This window comes from Scyliorhinus canicula, chromosome 12, assembly GCF_902713615.1.
Source record: "Scyliorhinus canicula chromosome 12, sScyCan1.1, whole genome shotgun sequence".
Classification (NCBI taxonomy): Eukaryota; Metazoa; Chordata; class Chondrichthyes; order Carcharhiniformes; family Scyliorhinidae; genus Scyliorhinus; species Scyliorhinus canicula.
Window position 1 is genome coordinate 85,560,577 of NC_052157.1, and position 21,075 is coordinate 85,581,651.

Consider the following 21,075-nt stretch of genomic DNA (forward strand, 5'->3'; position numbering starts at 1 on the left):
TGATTCTTGCCGATCTGTATTTGTGACACATTTTCGCCTGTTGCTTTAAAAAAGAAATTCCTTGTGATTCGCGTGAAGGACAGGCCAGGGGACCACTCAATACTAACAACGCCAGACCTGGAGATGGGCCCACGTGTTCGGTCACGACAAGGTGGTTACTGGATGAACCACGTCAATTTTCCCACATGCCTTAAGATGTCCCCATAAATATATTGGTTTCCAGCCCTAACAACAGCTGATCTTCCATCCGCCCTGAAAAAAAAAGTTACTTACAGGACCGCTTCGGTAATAACGACCGCAAATGATAGATTAAGTTGTTTTTCATCGTTTCTGTTCATCGCAGTGAATGACAAAGAAAGGAAAATAGGAACATTAGTACTTCATTTGATCCGTCGAATGTGCTGCACTATGCAGAAATGATGCCCCACCTGCTTTTTTCTTATTTCGCATTTGACTCCATTCTCGATTATCTTTGAATTCTCAGGCCAGCAAGAATCTATCTGTATCAACATTAAACATGTGCAACGAACCCGCTTGTAATTTCTTCTAGTTCTGAGTTCTGAGGAAGGTACTTACAAAGGACAATGAACAATACAGCACAGGAAACGGCCCTTCGGCACACCAAGCTTGGCAGACCTTCGTACCTGCGTAAAGTAAACCACATGCGCTTACTAAGTTCCTATCTTTCTATTCCCAACCTGTTGATATATTTGTTTTGTTCCATCTTAAATGCCGCCAGCGTAACTGATCCGAACACCTCGAAAGGAAGAGCGTTTCATACATTTACCATCCTCTGTGTAAAAACCGTGCATCGCGCATCAGTTCTAAACGTTTCCCTGCGCACTTTAAACATTTGTCCCCGAGTGTACGCCTCTCTTACCCGATGAAAGGGCATCGGATAAGGGCATGTAGCCAATTATTCTTTCCAATTGAGTGGCAATTTCGTGTGTTCAATCCACCGAGCGTGCACATGATTTTGTTTTGGGGGTGAAACCCACACAAACAAGGGGAGAATGTGGATCCTCCACACGAACAGTGACACAGAGGCGGGAGTGAATCTCGGACCTCAGCGCCGCGAGGCAGCAAGACGAAGCCACCGCGCCACCGTGCTGCCTGAAGAATGTCAATTCTTAATCATCTGAACGCCACTTCAGTGAAATTCAGCCTCACCGACATAGAAACATCGGCGAAATCCATAATGCCTAGGGCTAAGTTAAAAATCGTACATGGATATGTTAAAATTAATTATGCTTGAAATAATGTAATTGGGATTCTATAAAGATCTGGTGCAGCTTGCAATAATGTGATTGGAAGGTTCTGAAAATTTCTGATACAAAAGTGCAACAAACTAACTGTTTACTGTTGAGACACCTGATATTCTTGTAACTGAAAACGAGGAGTTGTGGACATCAGTTTTCCTACGTTTTCAGAGGAAAGTAATTGGAAGCTACTTGTTGCTGGGGTGACAACATTGATCATGTACGTAACCCCTACAAGCACACGAGGAACAGGTATAAAAAAGGCTAACGTCCGCTGTGAAATTGAAAAGATTCTGAGAACACTGCGAGTCCGGCTGTTCCCCCAAAAGCTTTAACCAATACATTGACTTGACTCAACTCTTTGGTGTGGAAAGGTTTTACCAATTTCACTGGGCAAGAATCTGAGAAAATTAATTCAGTGAGCCCTTTACACTACATACATAAGGATACGAGGTCAACGTTCTGCGATACATTTTAGACGTGTTCAAAGAAGTTCACCATCTCACCAAAAATTTAGCAAAAATACCTTCATCACCCCCTTCCAATTAGTGAAGAAATTTCTAAATTTTAAGGCCCAAGCATTGCATAATTAAATTGAGCTCAATCCATCAAAAATCCAATAACATGCATATTTTGTTTCCTGAATGCAAACCAAACAACTATTCAGGGGAATCATTTGCACCTGAAGCAGGAGCTTATGCTTTCCTCATTCGACTAAGTTCTATCTGGAAAACGACCAACAGTAATTCCTCTGACTGCGCATAATCTGCATCACATTGCACATATGGAATAAATTATATCAACGATGGTATACATGCCTTTATTGATCGAGCATATTACCTGCGCACTCAAACAATGTGGATATGTTGCGAACAGTTGAGTATCACGGAGACCTTAGAGTGTATGTCACATGTCTTGATATGTTTCCGGATACGTGGAGAATGTGGCAGGGAAAACAAAACAAATTGTTCATTTATCGTGCGTGATATTGAACTGTTCGATTTGTTCTCAAATATTAACCGTACTTGCCTATTTTCCCTTTTTTGATTTCCAGTTAACTCAACGATCCCAGAATCTGTGAATTAGGAAACTTAACACCAAAATGCCGAGCACCAACTTGAACCAGTGTAATTCATATCAGGAAACAAACAAATGGCTCAGGTGACTAATTTTTTGCTTTCCTTTGTTTTCACAAAGGAGGACATGAGTGATACACAGGGTATAAATGGTTTCAGAGGTATAAATCGATTTAATGAGTGAGTGGGCACAATAAAGCAGGTGCTTTATAATATGAATACATGTGAGGTCATCCGCTTCAGAAGCACAAATTGGAAGGCAGATTATTATTTGATTTGGTGTAAATTGTGCGAGGTGAATATTCAGCGAGTCCTACGTATCCTCGTGCATCGGTTGTTGAAAGAAAGGATGCAGTTGGCCTTCACTGCGAGATAATTTTATTCTCGTAATAGAGATGTTTAAGCCAACTGTATCGGGCTTTGCTAAGGCCACACCTAGAATATTGTGTCCAGTATTGATGTCCTTAACTGAGGGAGGATGCTTTGCTGCTAAGGGAGTGCAGCAACATGTTACCAGTCTGTTTCCTGCTTTTGCGCGTGTTTCATAAAAGGAGGCAAAATCTTTTCAGCTTATATTCATTTGAGTTCCAGAATATTGAGGGGGGTATCATAGAATCTTACAAAATTCGAACAAGAATAGGCAGAGTGGATTCAGAAAGAATGTTCCCGAAGCTGGGGGAGCACAGAGCTTTAGGATAAAAGGGAAACCTTTTTGGACTGAGGTAAGGAACAACATCTTCACGCAGAAAATGTGAATCTCCGGAATTGGTGGCAACAGTTTGTAGTTGTGGCAGAAATGTTGCGTAATTTCAAAAATTAATGAGGTATTGCACTTGTGCCAAAAGAATCAACGGATATGGTGGAAGGTGGTTTCAGGAAATTGAACCATTAATTAATTGCATTTATTATAATGAATGGCGGAGCAGACTCAGTGGACTGAATTAACTCTTGCTTATATTTTAGATGTTTCTATGATTCTATGGCATCTCTGATGAGCCACTTGAATTAAATCAAATTATATGTGGAGGCTTGTCAGAGAGCAGCCCACAGAGATCTCAGTGTCTCATCACTTGTAATCATTATTTGGCACATTTCGACTTGCTGCCCCTTGACCTGATCCGAATATATGATTAGACTGTTTTTTTTTTAAATCTGCAGCCAAGTTTGATGTCAAATATTGGTTCATTTATTCCGTGGTTTTATTTTTACCTGCGACTACCATGACTGTCATATTTACTGATGAACTTGCAAATTTGAAATTATCAAACTATTGGCAGCCTCCTTGCCAGCCTGTTGAAGTCCAATGTGTCAGCCGGTGAAATATTGGACAGAGCACTTGTCGATTATATGCAGCATGGTTCGAACTTTTCTCGTATTACACTACGGTGAGTTACCATGTCCCCACCAGGAGAGTACGTTACCCATTGTTGACTTCAGTGCAAAACATGATTATTTTCCCATTCACGGTTTGGGAGGACGAAACCTGTTGGTTCCATCTGGGAATCAATAAGCGAGCTCTGATGCTGGGCAGAGATGTTGGTGTTGTGCCATTAGTTCTTCCACAATTCCGCAGCAGAATTGGCTCAAACGACAGGGTAGTCCAGATTAGCATCCTTCAGATGCAGTATTTATTGGGTGGATGTGCGATGCCTTCATCCAGTGAGAGCTCAGCATTTGTATGCGCCTTTCTAGAAAAATGCTGTATAGGTACACAACGGATTTATGGAGGCTTACCTTTGCAGAACATGTTAAGTCATGGGTTAATAGACATTCCAATTAGTTGTCTCATTTAAGTTAAGTAGCCAATGATGGACACTGATGTGAAAAGGGGCTTGAGTTGGCCTTTGTGTCAGGTGATATAAAGATAAAGTTTTGTGCAGTGTCTACGCAAGTGAAATAAAGCTTATTGTAAAAAGGAGCAGATCCTTTCACTCCTTATACAGCAGCAGCTAAACATTGAACAGAACACATGGAGGCAATTTGTATTTGTGGATGTATTAGTCCTGAAATATTCCAAACAGCAGAATATTCCTCATGTTGCCTCACAGGATCGCATGGAAGCCGACATAACTTTATATCAAATGACCAGACTTTAGCAGTTTCCAACTTTTTTTTCCCCGCGATTCCAAAACTTTGCTGCTGCAACTGCAGTGGAGCCGGCAGTGCACAAACCCGGGTATACCTAAATAGTTGGCGGAGAGCCGAACTGTTTCGCTTCCACGGCCATCTATCGTTGTTGACTATGTAGGACTTCTTTGAGTGGCTTGCAGGAAGTGGGCATTATTAGTTACATGAACATTGGCTCTGCAGCAATGTGTAAATCGAAAAAGACGGCGACCTCATCTGGCTGCACGATTTAAACTTTCGGATTGGTGTGGAGTAAGGCTCAGAAGGCCGACGGGAATAACATAATCGATGTACCCCAGTGAGATTTCCCACTATTGGGTTGAAGACCACCAAGCTGTGTCTCGTAATTAGCTTGTATAAAAGCCGGACGCAATGTTGTCCGGCATCCCGTTTCTAGCGTTTCTTCCGTTTGGGACTTACAATGTACGAGTACTGCTCTGTTGCGGCAGTTTCCTTTGACCTTCAATACACCACACTTTAATCAATTACTCGGTTTTTGTTTTTATGGTTTCTCACATGTTCTTCAACTGTACGTCAATGGAAGGAAGAACACAATTATAGAAAAAAAAAGCCTGACGGTGCATTCACCAAGGCAAATGGGTTTTCAATGTCAATAGCACGCCAGGGGACAAACGTCCTGAATCACAAATTTCGACATAATCTCATGAAGGCCCTTTATCGCCCGGTGGTTTTGTCGATCACCATGCGAAGATATATAAATTGCCCTTTTGCCTGTTGGAAGTCGGATACTTACCTATTGTGTACCTTCGTTCGATTTTCAATTTCTTATCAGTATGATATGAATCATTGTTTGTACATGTGCCGAAGTGTGGTCCGGCATCAACGTGAGAGCACCAAAGAAACCAACGAGTGAAAATCTACCCAGCAATAAAGAGAATTGGCAGAGACATCCTGAACAAGGATAGCTGTAATAATCGACCACGGCAGAATACCGCCCTGCTGTGCAGCATTCAATGATCAGTAAGTGATGGGAATGATCATATACAGTGCCACCAAGCAGCACGTATTTAGTAAAACGTTGCTCACTGATGCTCAGTTTTGATTTGAGGCCAGGGTTATTCAGCTCTTGACTTCATTCAAGGCCGTGACTCGAACATGCACAATCGAGCAAAACTTCCAGATTTGAAGTGAGAATGACTGCCCTGAAATCAGTACAAACATTTGGTCGCGATAAGAATCCAAGGAGCCCATTAAAGCTGGAGTCAACGGGAATCGTGTGGCAACATCCAACTGGTTTAGTCATACCTTGCACACGGAACATGATTGTGCAGGTTGAAATTCAGTCATCTCAGACCCGGGTGATAACTGCAAAAGCTCCTCGCGGTGCTGTTCTCGGCCCAATCGTCTTATGGTGCTTCATAAACTGCATTTCTCTAAACATACGGTCAGATATGGAGATGTTTGCACAATGTTCAGCATTGTTCGCAATATCTCACACATCGAATTGACAACGTGCAAATGCAGCAAAAACTGGACAATATCTAGACGTTCGCTGTGGAATGGCAAGTAACATGTGCGCCACATCAGTGCTAGGCAATCACCATCGCCAGTAAGAGATTATGTAACTTTACACCTTGATATTTAAACCTTTCACATCAATCAATCCACGACTATTGACATCCTGGTATTTACCATTGATCAGAAACTGAACTATACTTGTCGTAATATTAACGTGTCTATTCGGATGCACGGTTGCACAGTTGTTAGCACTGATTCATCGCAGCGGCAGGGACGCAGGCTCAATTCCGGCCTTGGGTCACTGTCTGTTTGGAGTTTGTTTGGTTTTCCTGTGCTTGCATGGGATTAATCCAGGTAATCCGGTTTCCACGCACGGTGCAAAGATCTGTGTGAGGTACGTGGATTGGCCATGATAAATTGCCCGTTTGTGTCCAGTGATGTGCACGTTAGATTACGGGGTTACAGGGATAAGTGGGATTGGGGCCGGGGCAGTGTTTATTTAATGGATCGGCGCAGACTCGATGGGGAAAATAGCGTACCTTTACATTATAGGAATTTAATGAAGAACCGACAATAGATCAGAAGACTTGTGCTCCAAAACCCGCTGTATATATATTCAAGCATTTGCAGTACAACTACCCATCAATTTGGAATATAAGTCAGGTGTATCCTTTACACAGGAAACAAACAGAATAATTCAATTCAGTAAATTAACACCCGATCAGTCTAATCTTCATCATCAGCAAGCTGATGGAAGGAGTCAGAGACCGTGTTATCGCGGACGCTCAGCATAGTCAGCAGTCAACCGATCACTAACGCTCCGTTTGGGTTCCGCCAGGTCACTCAGCTCCATATATATTTACAGTCTTGTTTCAAACAAGAACAAAATAGTTGATTGTTGGATGTGAGGTGTAAGTGGCCGCCCTTGTCATTAAGCCAGCATTTGATCAAGTGTGGCATGAAGGGGCATTACCTAAATTGGAGTAAATCGAAATTAGGAAAAAGCTCTCCGCTGATTGCAGGCTAATCTGCCACAAATAAGTGAGATTGCACTGGCTGTAGGTCAACCATTTCAGTTCCAGAATATTACAGCAGGACTTCTTCAGGGTGATGTCTTCGGCCCAACATTCGTCAACTGCTTCATCAATTAGCTCGCTTCAATCGTGTGGTCAGAATTACGGATGTTTGAATATGCCTTTACAATGTTCAACATTATTCGTGACTCCTCAGATAATGAAGCGGTCCATGTCAAGTGCAGCAAGTCCTGGCTGGGGTTGACAAGTGCCAGGCTATATTCGCACTGCACAAGTGCAAGGCAATGGCCATTGCCTATAATAATAATTATTATTATTAGTGTTATTATTATAAAATAATAAAAAAGATCATAATAATAATGGTAATCTGTATTTTCGCACGGAGGTTTACATTAACACTGCAATGTATTATGAAAGTTATTATGAAAAGTCCCTGGACGCCAAATTCCGCCGACCCTGCTGGTGAATTCAGAATGTCCAAATGAACTAACTGGAACATCTTTCTGGACTTTTGAGAGGAAACCTGAGCGCCCAGAGGGATCCACGCAGACACAGGGAGAACGTACAGACCCCGCACAGACAGTGACCCAAGCCGGGAATCGACACTCGGGCACTGACGCTGTGAATCAACAATGCTAACCTCTGCAGGATTTGACTAGCCCCTTTTGCCAAACAATGGCATTGCCACCGCTGAATCACCAAAAATCAACATCTCGGGGTTTCCCATTCATCAGAAATTGAACTGGAATAGTCATATTAATTTTGTGGCCACCAGGGCAGGTGAAACACTAGGAGTCCTATGGCGAGTAACACACCTCTTGACTACCAAACCCTGCCGACAATCCACAAGGCGCAAGTCCGGCGTGTAATGGAGTAATCTCAATTTACCTGCATGAGTGCAGCTCCAGAAACACTCAAGAAGCACGAGAGCATTCAGGATGAATCAGTCCGTTCCATTCTTCCATCTTCCACAAACATTCAAACTCTGCGACACCGGCGAACTGTGGGATATGTGTGTACTGTCTAGAAGATGCATTCCAGTAACTCAGCAAGGTTCTTTGGAAAGCACCTTTGCAAACCAGGACCACTGCCATCGAGAAGGAACAGAGCATCAGATACCTCAGCCCCATCACATGGCGATTCCCCTCCAAGTCATTCACGACCCTGTCTTGTAAATATATCGCCATTACTTCACTCTCGCGGGGAAACATCTTCGAACTCCCTCCGGAACAGCGCAGTGGGTTCACCTGCAACTCTATTCCTGCAGCAGTTCAAGAAGGGGTATCACCACTGAATTCTGACGGGATACGATGAATGGGAAATAGATGCTGGACTGAGCAGCGAAGCCCACATCCTGTAATTACTTTGAACAACTACGAGGAGACTTGCGGAAAGTAACTCACCTTGCGAATTTCAATAGCATGACAACCTATTATGAGGCAACTCTCAGGCGTCTGATGGAATTGTCCTCACTGGCCTGGATAAATGCAGCTCCAACACCACTCGAAGCGTTTGGCACCATCCAAGACAAAACAGCCCACTTGACTAGCATCCCTTCCATACGCATTGATTCCTCTTCGCCACAGAGGCACAGTAGCAGCAGTATACACCGTCCACAAGATTCACTTCAGAAACTCACGTAGACTCATGTGGTTGGACCTCCCAAACACAAAACGTCCACCTTCCATAAACAGAATGCATCAGATACATGGGAACAGCGCCACCTGGATGTACTTCTTCATGACTGGAACCGATGTCCTAGAGTGTTTTCTAAAGCTGTTGGGGAGGGTTTAAACTAATGTGGCAGGGGGATGGGAACCAATGCTGGAAGTTGGAAGGTAGTAACACAGGGACAGAAAGAAAAGGAAGTAAGGGGAAAAGTGCAAGGCAGAGAAGACATAGTCAGAAATCCATAAGGGCGACAGTACAAGGCACATTGACTGAGGGGAGCACAGTGAATAGGCCCAGTAATACCAAAAGGAATAAAACTGGAGATATTAAGATTCAAAATAGAGGTAAAAAAACCAACATAAGTGTACCTTACCTGAATGCTCGTAGTATTCGGAATAAAGTAAATGAGTTGGTGGCACAAATCATCGTAAATGACTATGATTTAGTGGCCATTACTGAAACATGGTTAAAGGATGGTCACGACTGGGAGTTAAATATCCGAGGGTATCAAACTATTCGGAAGGACAGAGTGGATGGTAAGGGGGTGGTGTTGCTCTGTTATTTAAGGATGACATCCGGGCAATAGTAAGGGATGACATCGGTGCTATGGAGGATAAGGTTGAATCCATTTGGTTGGAAATCAGGAATAGTAAGGCGAAAAAGTCACTGATAGGAGTAGTCTATCGGCCACCAAATAGTAACGAGATGGTGGGGCAGGCAATAAACAAAGAAATAACTGATGCATGTAGAAATGGTACAGCAGTTATCATGAGGGATTTTAATCGACATGTCGATTGGTTTAACCAGGTCGGTCAAGGCAACCGTGAAGAGGAGTTTATAGAATGTATCCGCGATAGTTTCCTAGAACAGTATGTAATGGAACCTACGAGGGAACAAGCGGTCCTAGATCTTGTCCTGTGTAATGAGACAGGATTGATTCATGATCTCATAGTTAGGGATCCTCTCGGAAGGAGCGATCACAATATGGTGGAATTTAAAATACAGATGGAGGGTGAGAAAGTAAAATCAAATACTAGTGTTTTGTGTTTAAACAAAGGAGATTACAAGGGGATGAGAGAAGAACTCGCTAAGGTAGACTGGGAGCGAAGACTTTATGGTGGAACAGTTGAGGAACAGTGGAGAACCTTCCAAGCGATTTTTCACAGTGCTCAGCAAAGGTTTATACCAACAAAAAGGAAGGACGGAAGAAAGAGGGAAAATCGACCGTGGATATCTAAGGAAATAAGGGAGAGTATCAAATTGAAGGAAAAAACATATAAAGTGACAAAGATTGCTGGGAGATTAGAGGACTGGGAAATCTTTAGGGGGCAACAGAAAGCTACTAAAAAAGCTATAAGGAAGAGTAAATTAGAGTATGAGAGTAAACTTGCTCAAAATATAAAAACAGACAGTAAAAGTTTTTACAAATATATAAGACAAAAAAGAGTGGCTAAGGTAAATATTGGTCCTTTAGAGGATGAGAAGGGAGTTTTAATAATGGGAAATGAGGAAATGGCTGAGGAACTGAACAGGTTTTTTGGGTCGGTCTTCACAGTGGAAGACACAAATAACATGCCAGCGACTGATAGAAATGAGGCTATGACAGGTGAGGACCTTGAGAGGATTTTTATCACTAAGGAGGGAGTGATGGGCAAGCTAATGGGGCTAAAGGTAGACAAGTCTCCTGTCCCTGATGGAATGCATCCCAGAGTGCTAAAAGAGATGGCTACGGAAATTGCAGATGCACTAGTGATAATTTACCGAAATTCACTAGACTCTGGGGTGGTCCCGGTGGATTGGAAATTAGCAAACGTGACGCCACTGTTTAAAAAAGGAGGTAGGCAGAAAGCAGGAAATTATAGGCCAGTGAGCTTAACTTCGGTAATAGGGAAGATGCTGGAATCTATCATCAAGGAAGAAATTGCGAGGCATCTGGATAGAAATTGTCCCATTGGGCAGACACAGCATGGGTTCGTAAAAGGCAGGTCATGCCTAACTAATTTAGTGGAATTTTTTGAGGACATTACCAGTGCAGTAGATAACGGGGAGCCGATGGATGTGGTATATCTGTATTTCCAGAAAGCCTTTGACAAGGTGCCACACAAAAGGTTGCTGCATAAGATAAAGATGCATGGCATTAAGGGTAAAGTAGTAGCATGGATAGAGGATTGGTTAATTAATAGAAAGCAAAGAGTTGGGATAAATGGGTGTTTCTCTGGTTCGCAATCAGTAGCTAGTGGTGTCCCTCAGGGATCCATGTTGGGCCCACAATTGTTCACAATTTACATAGATGATTTGGAGTTGGGGACCAAGGGCAATGTGTCCAAGTTTGCAGATGACACTAAGATGAGTGGTAAAGCGAAAAATGCAGAGGATACTGGAAGTCTGCAGAGGGATTTGGATAGATTGAGTGAATGGGCTCGGGTCTGGCAGATGGAATACAATGTTGACAAATGTGAGGTTATCCATTTTGGTAGGAATAACAGCAAACGGGATTATTATTTAAACGATAAAATATTAAAGCATGCCGCTGTTCAGAGAGACTTGGGTGTGCTAGTGCATGAGTCACAGAAGGTTGGTTTACAAGTGCAACAGGTGATTAAGAAGGCAAATGGAATTTTGTCCTTCATTGCTAAAGGGATGGAGTTTAAGACTAGGGAGGTTATGTTGCAATTGTATAAGGTGTTAGTGCTGCCACACCTGGAGTATTGTGTTTAGTTTTGGTCTCCTTACTTGAGAAAGGACGTACTGGCGCTGGAGGGTGTGCAGAGGAGATTCACTAGGTTAATCCCAGAGCTGAAGGGGTTGGATTATGAGGAGAGGTTGAGTAGACTGGGACTGTACTCGTTGGAATTTAGAAGGATGAGGGGGGATCTTATAGAAACATTTAAAATTATGAAGGGAATAGATAGGATAGATGTGGGCAGGTTGTTTCCACTGGCGGGTGACAGCAGAACTAGGGGGCATAGCCTCAAAATAAGGGGAAGTAGATTTAGAACTGAGTTTAGGAGGAACTTCTTCACCCAAGGGGTTGTGAATCTATGGAATTCCTTGCCCAGTGAAGCAGTTGAAGCTCCTTCATTACATGTTTTTAAGGTAAAGATAGATAGTTTTTTGAAGAATAAAGGGATTAAGGGGTATGGTTTTCGGTCCGGAAAGTGGAGCTGAGTCCACAAAAGATCAGCCATGATCTAATTGAATGGCGGAGCAGGCTCGAGGGGCCAGATGGCCTACTCCTGCTCCTGGTTCTTATGTTCTTATGTTCTTATGTCGCTCACCATTCTGACTTGGAATTATATTGCCCTTCCACTAGTGTCATTGGGTCAAAATCCTGTTTCTCCCTTACTAAATGTTAACACATCCCACATGTGAATATTTTGATAACTTTCACACTCAAAAACGTTTCATAATGGGTGCAGTGCCGAAGTAATTGATTATGATTCCGGAATCAATGTGTATCGAATTTCATGTTATTCTTCAAAGTTGTGGATGATAATTCTCTACGCATGATTATGGAGTAAAAAAGAACAGGCAGGCTGTTTCGAGAGAAGTTCATACGTTTGTTTAAAACGATAGATTTTACCATGGTGAATGTGGAATTGGGAAAAGAAGGGTAGATGTTTTCAGAGATTTATTTTTCAGAGATGAGCACCTGGGAACAACATTCCAGTGCTCGAAATGATGTACAAATATAGAAGCAAATTTGCAGAATCTGTGCCAATCATGTTCAGCACCGTGTGTATTGCTGTCTGTTGCAACAGGGACATAAGGCAACCACAGTAACATCGGTTCATTGTTAAAACGGTTTCCTCTATTGGTTCTGTGTAATTCCTAATATTTTGATAAACCTCAAATGCAGTGTTCTTCAAAATCGCAGACGCTAACCGCGGGTGTGTCGCGGGCGGGTGCCGCGAACGTCAGAGAGCCGTTGTCTGCGGCGCTTCTGATCGCGTAAATCCCCGCTCAGCAGCCGGCTTTTCATAACGCCAGGTGCAAGCAGACGAACACGTGGATGAAAAATATTCTGCTGCATTGCGCACGCGCCCCGATCATCTGACACGCATGCGCAGTAGGGACGCTATTTTTTTTTAAAGCGGTTTCAGCTTTTTATTTTACAAGTTCTGTAGTGGTTTTTATCCATTTATTTTATTCATCTACTTTTTTTTCCCATTATTTCACTCATTTCTTTTTACAAGTTCAAGGTGGGGGGGTTTTCATTATTTTCATTCATTTTACTCATTTGATTTTTTATTTGTTTCTTACAATTTCTGGGGAGAGTTATTTGACAACATTTTACAGTAAACAAATTCAGAACTTTGGACAGATGGAGACTCCATACTGTCTGCGTCAGACATTAAGACATCAAGACGGCTTCACCTTCACCCAACAGGTACCTTGTGGAGCTCCGTGTACAAGGGCAAAAGTTACCCGAAACCATTTCCTCCATTTTTGTCAGCAGCAAACAATGTAAGAGAAAATGGTGGGTCATGCAGGTCCGCCGGCGTGGGTTGCGAAGGTCGGCCGGCTTGGGTTGCGAACGTCGGCCGGATGGGTCCCGAAGGTTGGCCGGTTGGTAAAAAAAAGGTTGAAGAACACGGCTCAAATGGATAAACAACTTGATTTTCATTTTTACGACGTTTGGAGGATTTATTACAATGACGATGAGTTCAAACAGTTGATTGTCGTGTAACTCATAGATGCTCAAGAATGTTGAAAATGTTGCGTTCATGCATTGACCTGTCTTCAATTTATCTTTGAATTGCAGGCCCGTTACGTTTGTTCCTCTATGTGCCTGCCCTTAGGTACCTCTGGTCGGGCATGGTACTAATTCGAAATCTTGGGATTCGTATGGTCTCTATTCTTTATGCATGTTTCCTCGTGTATACAAAATGCAGAACTCATGCCCGTGGCTCTGATTTTCGGACTCAGAACTCGCTTTTCGCCTTTGGTACAGGGGGGCATTCTGAATCTCAATCCTTGTCTTTAGGTTGTGCAAGTTAAATGCTTTGAATTTTCTAAAGCTTCACATTCAAGGCCCCTGTGCCTACTGTCTGGCGAATCGTGTCTTATCTGCGAGGCTGTCTATCAGTACTGTTGCATATATAATGAAACAACCTGGATATTGCGTCCATAAATATCGTTGACTTTTGTCACTTCTCTTGTGAAATTTGAACAGGCCACTGAATATTTTTGCCAGCTTTCCATTCTCCAATGAATATCAATAAGAAACCACCGAAAGCCAATTTAACTTCAAAACTGAACGCTGACGAACCATGCGAAAACATTTGAAATATCATGAAATCAGGTGCTGCAATTTGTTATAAAATTGAAGAAAATTGACGTTTTTTCATCAAACAAAGAACACTCGCTACAATTGGTCAGTTTCTCCCAATTTGCAGCAGCCATATCAAAAATAAATTATTGGCTTTTGTAAGATCTGTTGGTAATAAGTTCAGAGTTGTGAACAATATCCTCACTTTCCGTATTGTGAAGATCAATAAACGGATCCCAAAAGGCTGCGATGCTATACTCTAAACTCAACTTAAACAAAGGCACGGAAAGTAGCTGAAACATTTCTAAACCATGTTGCAGAAGATAGACGAATCGCACTATTTGCATTTACACATTTCATTTTGAAGTAATGAGGGGAAACGTCAAATGACGACTGTGGGAAAAAATCCAGACTATTTGGCATTTAATCCGTGTAGCATATAGACGTTGTGATATTATTCAGTCTTTTCTTGTCTGCAAGACAGACGCACCAGTATGTGTCTTTTCCGGCCACGCTGCGTAACTTCAATGGCAAATCCAATTGACTAGCGACAGACAAAAGGGGGCGGGATTCTCCGTTTTTGAGTCTAAGTGCTGACGCGAATGCAGAATTCGTCGAATTTCACGACTGAACAGCTTGTGTGACACATGAATCAATTCCGTTATTTATTAAAAATAATTTTTTACAAATTTTCAACACAACCAACAAAACAGAAGACAAAAGAGAAGAAACAGTAACCCCCCCCCCCCCCCCCCGATACAGAAGCACTAAATTAACAAATATAAATAATCAACATTGTAACAAGTAAACATACCCAGTAACAAAACCAAGAACACCCCCGCCCAATCCGCCCCCCACCCCCGGGTTGCTGTTAAAATTGACCACGCCCTAATGCTGCGTCAGGAAGTCTAGAAACAGCTGCCAAAGCAGGAAGAAACCTTGCACCAACCATCTTCGAGCAAACTTGACCCTCTCTAGTTTGATAAACCCAGCCATATCGTTGATCCAGGATTCCACACTAGCAGGGATGCAAAGGCAAGAACCCCGGACTCTTTAACCTCCTGCACTCCCGGCTCTGTTGCTACCCAAAAATTGCGAGACCGCAACCCGGCGCAACTCTGGAACTAACGGCCCTTGACAACGTCTCCGCAACGTCCCTCCAAAAGCCAACCAGCGCCGGGCACGCCTAAAACATGTGGGTGTGGGCTCGCAGATCACCTGAACATCTGTCCTCGCCCCAAAGAACCGGTCCAGCCTTGTCCCAGTCATGTGCGCCCTCTGCAGAACCTTTAATTGAATTAAACCATGCCTCGTACAGGAGGAGGAATTCACGCTCCCCCGTGCATCTGCCCACGTCCACTCATCAACGTCCTCTCCCAGCTCCTCCTCCCACTTATCTTTCAGCTCCTCCACCGAGGCCTCCAACCACTCCTGCATCACTTTGTAGATTGCCGAAATCCTCCCCTCTCCGACCCACGTCCCCGAGACACCCTGACACCCATTGGCAGCTACATCGAAACATCTGCCACCTGCCGCCTAACAAATGCCCTAACTTGCATGTATCAGAAGGTGCTCCCTTGTGGAAAGCCTCCAACTCCTCTAAGGTCGCAAACTTCACATCGAGAAAGAGGTCCCGCATCCGCCTAATTGCCGCCCTGTGCCAGATCAGACAGCCCCCGTCCATCCTCCCTTGTATAAACCGGTGGTTCCCTCGTCTCAGGGACTAGATTGAAGCCTTCGCCTCCCCCCATGCCGCCTCCACTGCCCCCAAATTTTGAGGACAGCCACCACCACCGGACTCGTAGTATATCTTGTTGGGTGGAGCAGCAACGTCGCCGTCACCAGCGCCTCTACGCTCGTGTCCACACTAGACGCTGCCACAATCCTCTTCCATACCACCGCCTCTCCCTCCATCACCCACCTATGTATCATCGCCACGTTTGCGGCCCAGTACTACCCACAAGCGTTGGGCAACGCCAACACCTCCCCCCATTCCTACCGCGCTCCAGGAACACCCTCCTCACCCTCGGGGTCTTCTGCGCCCACACAAATCCCATAATACTCCTATTGTCCTTCTGAATAAAGCCTTCGGAATCATGATTGGGAGGCACTGGAAGAGGAACAGACACCTGACCAATTCTGTTATTTCTCAGGGTCCAGCAGCCTTGCCACGTGGGAACTATATCCTAACCACTATCTTCCAAACCCGCAAATCTTTGGACTGTGGGAGGCAACAGGAGCAACCGGAGGAAACCCACACTCACACACGTTCATACTCCACACAGAGAGTGACTCAAGCCGTGAATCGAACTTTGGTCCCTGGAGCTGTGAAGCAATTGTGCTAAGGACTATGCTACCGTGCATAATTGCAATGATTTTTGCATGGCTGGTTATAATCTACCTACACCAGCATGAATTATATGTTTTGTAGACGTGTACACTGCCTTGCGCGGATGTGTTCTTAATAGCTTACATACGTCAAGTAAAATGAAGTGAAATGAAATGAAAATCGCTTGTCGTTAAAGTAGGATTCAAATGAAGTCACAGTGAAAAACCCCTAATCACCACATTCCGGCGCCTGTTCGGGGAGTCTGGTACGGGAAATGAACCGGGCTGCTGGCGTTCCTTGCTCGGCATTAGAATCCAGCTATTTAGACCAGTGTGCTAAATCAGCCCCTGCATAATGATCACTTATTGACACAGGTAGGCTTCAATGAAGTTACTGTGAAAAGTCCCTCGTCACCACATTCCGGCGCCTGTTCGGGGAGGCCGTATCGTTAATTGACCCCGAGCTGCTGGCATTGTTCGGCATTGCAAGCCAGCTGTTTAGCCCATTTTGCTAAACACTTCCGAATCGTTAGTATTCTCAACTGCGATCTATATAGTTCCCTTCAAACCAAACTGTTTTGATAGGAGAAAGCTTTACTTCCCGGAAAAAAGCTGGTTTTAAAAATCAATTTCTGAGGCGTCGCCATAATTCGACTGCAAGCGAAGTAAAACCTGCAATGGGAATTTTGGTAGGACACATTAACTCACTACATGACCGCAAATCTTGCTACCGTGCAACAAGACAATGATATTATTTAATCGATTCTAATAGAAAATGTTTTCTCTTTCACAAGACAGACAAAATACGATGGATTTACCAAATGCCCAGACCGACTCTCTTTAATTGCCGTTGAGAATCTCTCCCCACTCAATGCGCATGAACACATTGGCTCTAACGACATAGGTAGGAAATGGGACAAGGATGTCAGGCAGGCCTTTAGGGAGCTAGGATGGAAGCTCAGAGCGAGAACAAACAGAGTTGTTATCTCTGGGTTGTTGCCCATGCCACGTGGTAGTGAGACGAGGAATAGGGAGAGAGAGCAATTAAACACGTGGATACAGGGATGGTGCAGGCGAGAGGGATTCAAATTTCTGGATAACTGGGGCTCTTTCTGGGGAAGGTGGGACCTCTATAGACTGGATGGTCTACATCTGAACCTGAGGGGCACCAATATCCTGCGGGGGAGATTTGTTAGTGCTCTTTGGGAGCGTTTAAACTAATTCAGCAGGGGCATGGGAACCTGGATTATAGTTTTGGGGTACGGGAGATTAAGAGTATAGAGGTCAGGAGCACAGATTTGACTTCGCAGGAGGGTGCCAGTGTTCAGGTAGGTGGTTTGAAGTGTGTCTACTTCAATGGCCAGAGTCCAAAGATGTGCGGGTTAGGTGGATTGGCCATGCTAAATTGCCCGTAGTGTCCTAAAAAGTAAGGTTGGGGGGGGGGCTGGGGGGGGGGGGGCGGGGGGGGGGGGTTGTTGGTTTACGGGTATAGGGTCGGTCCGTGGGTTTGAGTGAGGTGATCATTGCTCGGCACAACATCGAGGGCCGAATGGCCTGTTCTGTGCTGTACTGTTCTATACGAAATAAGGTAGGGGAACTGGCAGCATGGGTTGGAACCTGGGACTTCGATGTTGTGGCCATTTCAGAGATATGGATAGAGCAGGGAGAGGAACGGTTGTTGCAGGTTCCGGGGTTTAGGTGTTTTAGTAAGCTCAGAGAAGGGGTCAAAAGCGGGGGAGGTGTGGCGCTGCTAGTCAAGGACAGTATTACGATGGCGGAAAGGATGCTAGATGGGGACTCTTCTTCCGAGGTAGTATGGGCTGAAGTTAGATACAGGAAAGGAGAGGTCACCCTGTTGGGAGTTTTCTATAGGCCACCTAATAGTTCTAGGGATGTAGAGAAAAGGTTGGCGAAGATGATTCTGGGAAAGAGCGAAAGTAACAGGGTAGTTGTTGTGGGAGACTTTATCTTTCCAAATATTGACTGGAAAATATATAGTTCGAGTACATTAGATGGGTCGTTCTTTGTACAATGCGTGCAGAGGGTTTTCTGACACAATGTGTTGACAGGCCAACAAGAGACGAGGCCAAATTGGATTTGGTTTTGAGTAATGAACCAGGCCAGGAGTTAGATCTGGAGGTCGGTTAGCACTTTGGAAACAGTGACCACAATTCGGTGACCTTTACTCCAGTGATGGAAAGGGATAAGTATACCCCGCAGGGCAAGAGTTATAGCTGGGGGAAGGGCAATTATGATGCCATTAGACATGACTTAGGATGTGTAGGTTGGAGAAGTAGGCTACAAGGGTTGGACACATTGGATATGTGGAGCTTTTTCAAGGAACAGCTATTGCATGTTCTTATAAGTACGTACCAATCAGACAGGGAGGACGGGGTAGATCGAGGGAACCGTGGTTTACCAAAGAAGTGGAATCTCTTCTTAAGAGGAAGAAGGAGGTCTATGTGAAGATGAGGCGTGAAGTTTCAGTTGGGGCGCTTGATAGTTACAAGGAAGCGAGGAAGGATCTAAAGAGAGAGCTAAGACGAGCAAGGAGGGGACATGAGAAGTCGTTGGCTGGTAGGATCAAGGAAAACCCAAAAGCTTTCTATAGGTATGTCAGGAATAAAAGAATGACTAGGCTAAGAGTAGGGCCAGTCAAGGACAGTGGTGGAAATTTGTGTGTGGAGGCTGAGGAGATAAGCGAGATACTAAATGAACACTTTTCGTCAGTATTCACTCAGGAAAAAGGTAATGTTGTGGAGGAAAATTCTGAGACCCAGGCTATTAGAATAGATGGCATTTAGGTGCGTAGGGAAGAAGTGTTGGCAATTCGGGACAAGGTGAAAATCGATAAGTCCCCGGGGCCTGATGGTATTTATCCTAGGATTCTCTGGGAAGCCAGGGAAGAGATTGCTGAGCCTTTGGCTTTGATTTTTAGGTCATCATTGGCTACAGGAATAGTGCCAGAGGACTGGAGGATAGCAAATGTGGTCCCTTTGTTCAAGAAGGGGAGTAGAGATAACCCCGGTAACTATAGACCGGTGAGCCTAACGTCTGTGGTGGGTAAAGTCTTGGAGAGGATTATAAGAGATACGATTTATAATCATCTAGATAGGAATAATATGATTAGGGATAGTCAGCATGGTTTTGTGAAGGGTAGGTCATGCCTCACAAACCTTATCGAGTTCTTTGAGAAGGTGACTGAACAGGTAGACGAGGGTAGAGCAGTTGATGTGGTGTATATGGATTTCAGTAAAGCGTTTGATAAGGTTCCCCACGGTCGGCTATTGCAGAAAATACGGAGGCTGGGGATTGAGGGTGATTTAGAGATGTGGATCAGAAATTGGCTAGTTGAAAGAAGACAGAGAGTGGTAGTAGATGGGAAATGTTCAGATGTAGTTCAGTTACGAGTGGCGTACCACAAGGATCTGTTCTGGGGCCATTGCTGTTTGTCATTTTTATAAATGACCTAGAGGAGGGCGCAGAAGGATGGGTGAGTAAATTTGCAGACGACACTAAAGTCGGTGGAGTTGTAGACAGTGTGGAAGGATGTTGCAGGTTACATAGGGACATAGATAAGCTGCAGAGCTGGGCTGAAAGGTGGAAAATGGAGTTTAATGTAGAGAAGTGTGAGGTGATTCACTTTGGAAAGAATAACAGGAATGTGGAATATTTGCCTAATGGTACAATTCTTAGCAGTTTGGATGAGCAGAGGGATCTCGGTGTCCATGTGCATAGAACCTTGAAAGTTGCCACCCAGGTTGATAGGATTGTGAAGAAGGCCTATGGTGTGTTGGCCTTTATTGGTAGAGGGATTGAGTTCCAGAACCAAGAGGTCATGTTGCAGCTGTACAAACTCTGGTACAGCCGCAGTTGGAGTATTGCGTACAGTTGTGGTCACCTCATTATAGGAAGGACGTGGAAGCTTTTGAACGGGTGCAGAGGAGATTTACCAGGATGTTGCCTGGTATGGAGGGAAAATCTTATGAGGAAAGGCTGATGGACTTGAGGTTGTTTTCGTTAGAGAGAAGAAGGTTAAGAGGTGACTTAATAGAGGCATACAAAATGATCAGAGGGTTAGATAGGGTGGACTGTGAGAGCCTTCTCCCGCGGATGGAGGTAGCTAGCACGAGGGGACATAGCCTTAAATTGAGGGGTATTAGATGTCGGACAGACGTCAGAGGTAGTTTTTTACGCAAAGAGTGGTGAGGCCGTGGAATGCCCTACCTGCAACAGTTGTGAACTCGCCAACATTGAGGGCATTTTAAAGTTTATTGGATAAGCATATGGATGATAATTGCATAGTGTAGGTTAGATGACCTTTAGTTTTTGACTTCCCATGTCGGTGCAACATCGTGGGCCAAAGGGCCTGTACTGCGCTGTATCGTTCCATGTTCTATGTTCTAATACATTTAGGTGCGCGGAGGAAGTTAGTGACACGGAGCGTATGTCTCTACGGTGTATGGAGCAGTTGGTCAGGAAAGCTCGTGGACCTATTTATTTATCTTGCGAGATATTTAATTCAGAAGCACGGATGGAATTATAGAACTGCATCGATCCTCATTGACTATGCACGGCTTCTTTGCGTGGCTTGCAGGAAGTAGACATTATTGACTACATCAACCAGTGTGTCTGCAGCAATGTGCAAATCAAACAAGACGCCCTTCTCAGCTGGCTACTTGATGGAAACTTTCGGCTTTGAGGGGAAGTGTGTATTAAGGCTCACAAGGCCATGGAGAAAACATAATCGATATTTCCATGAGAACAGTGTGATGCGAGTTTCCAACTATTGTGTGGAAATCCATCAAAGCCAGGGCTCAGAATTTGAC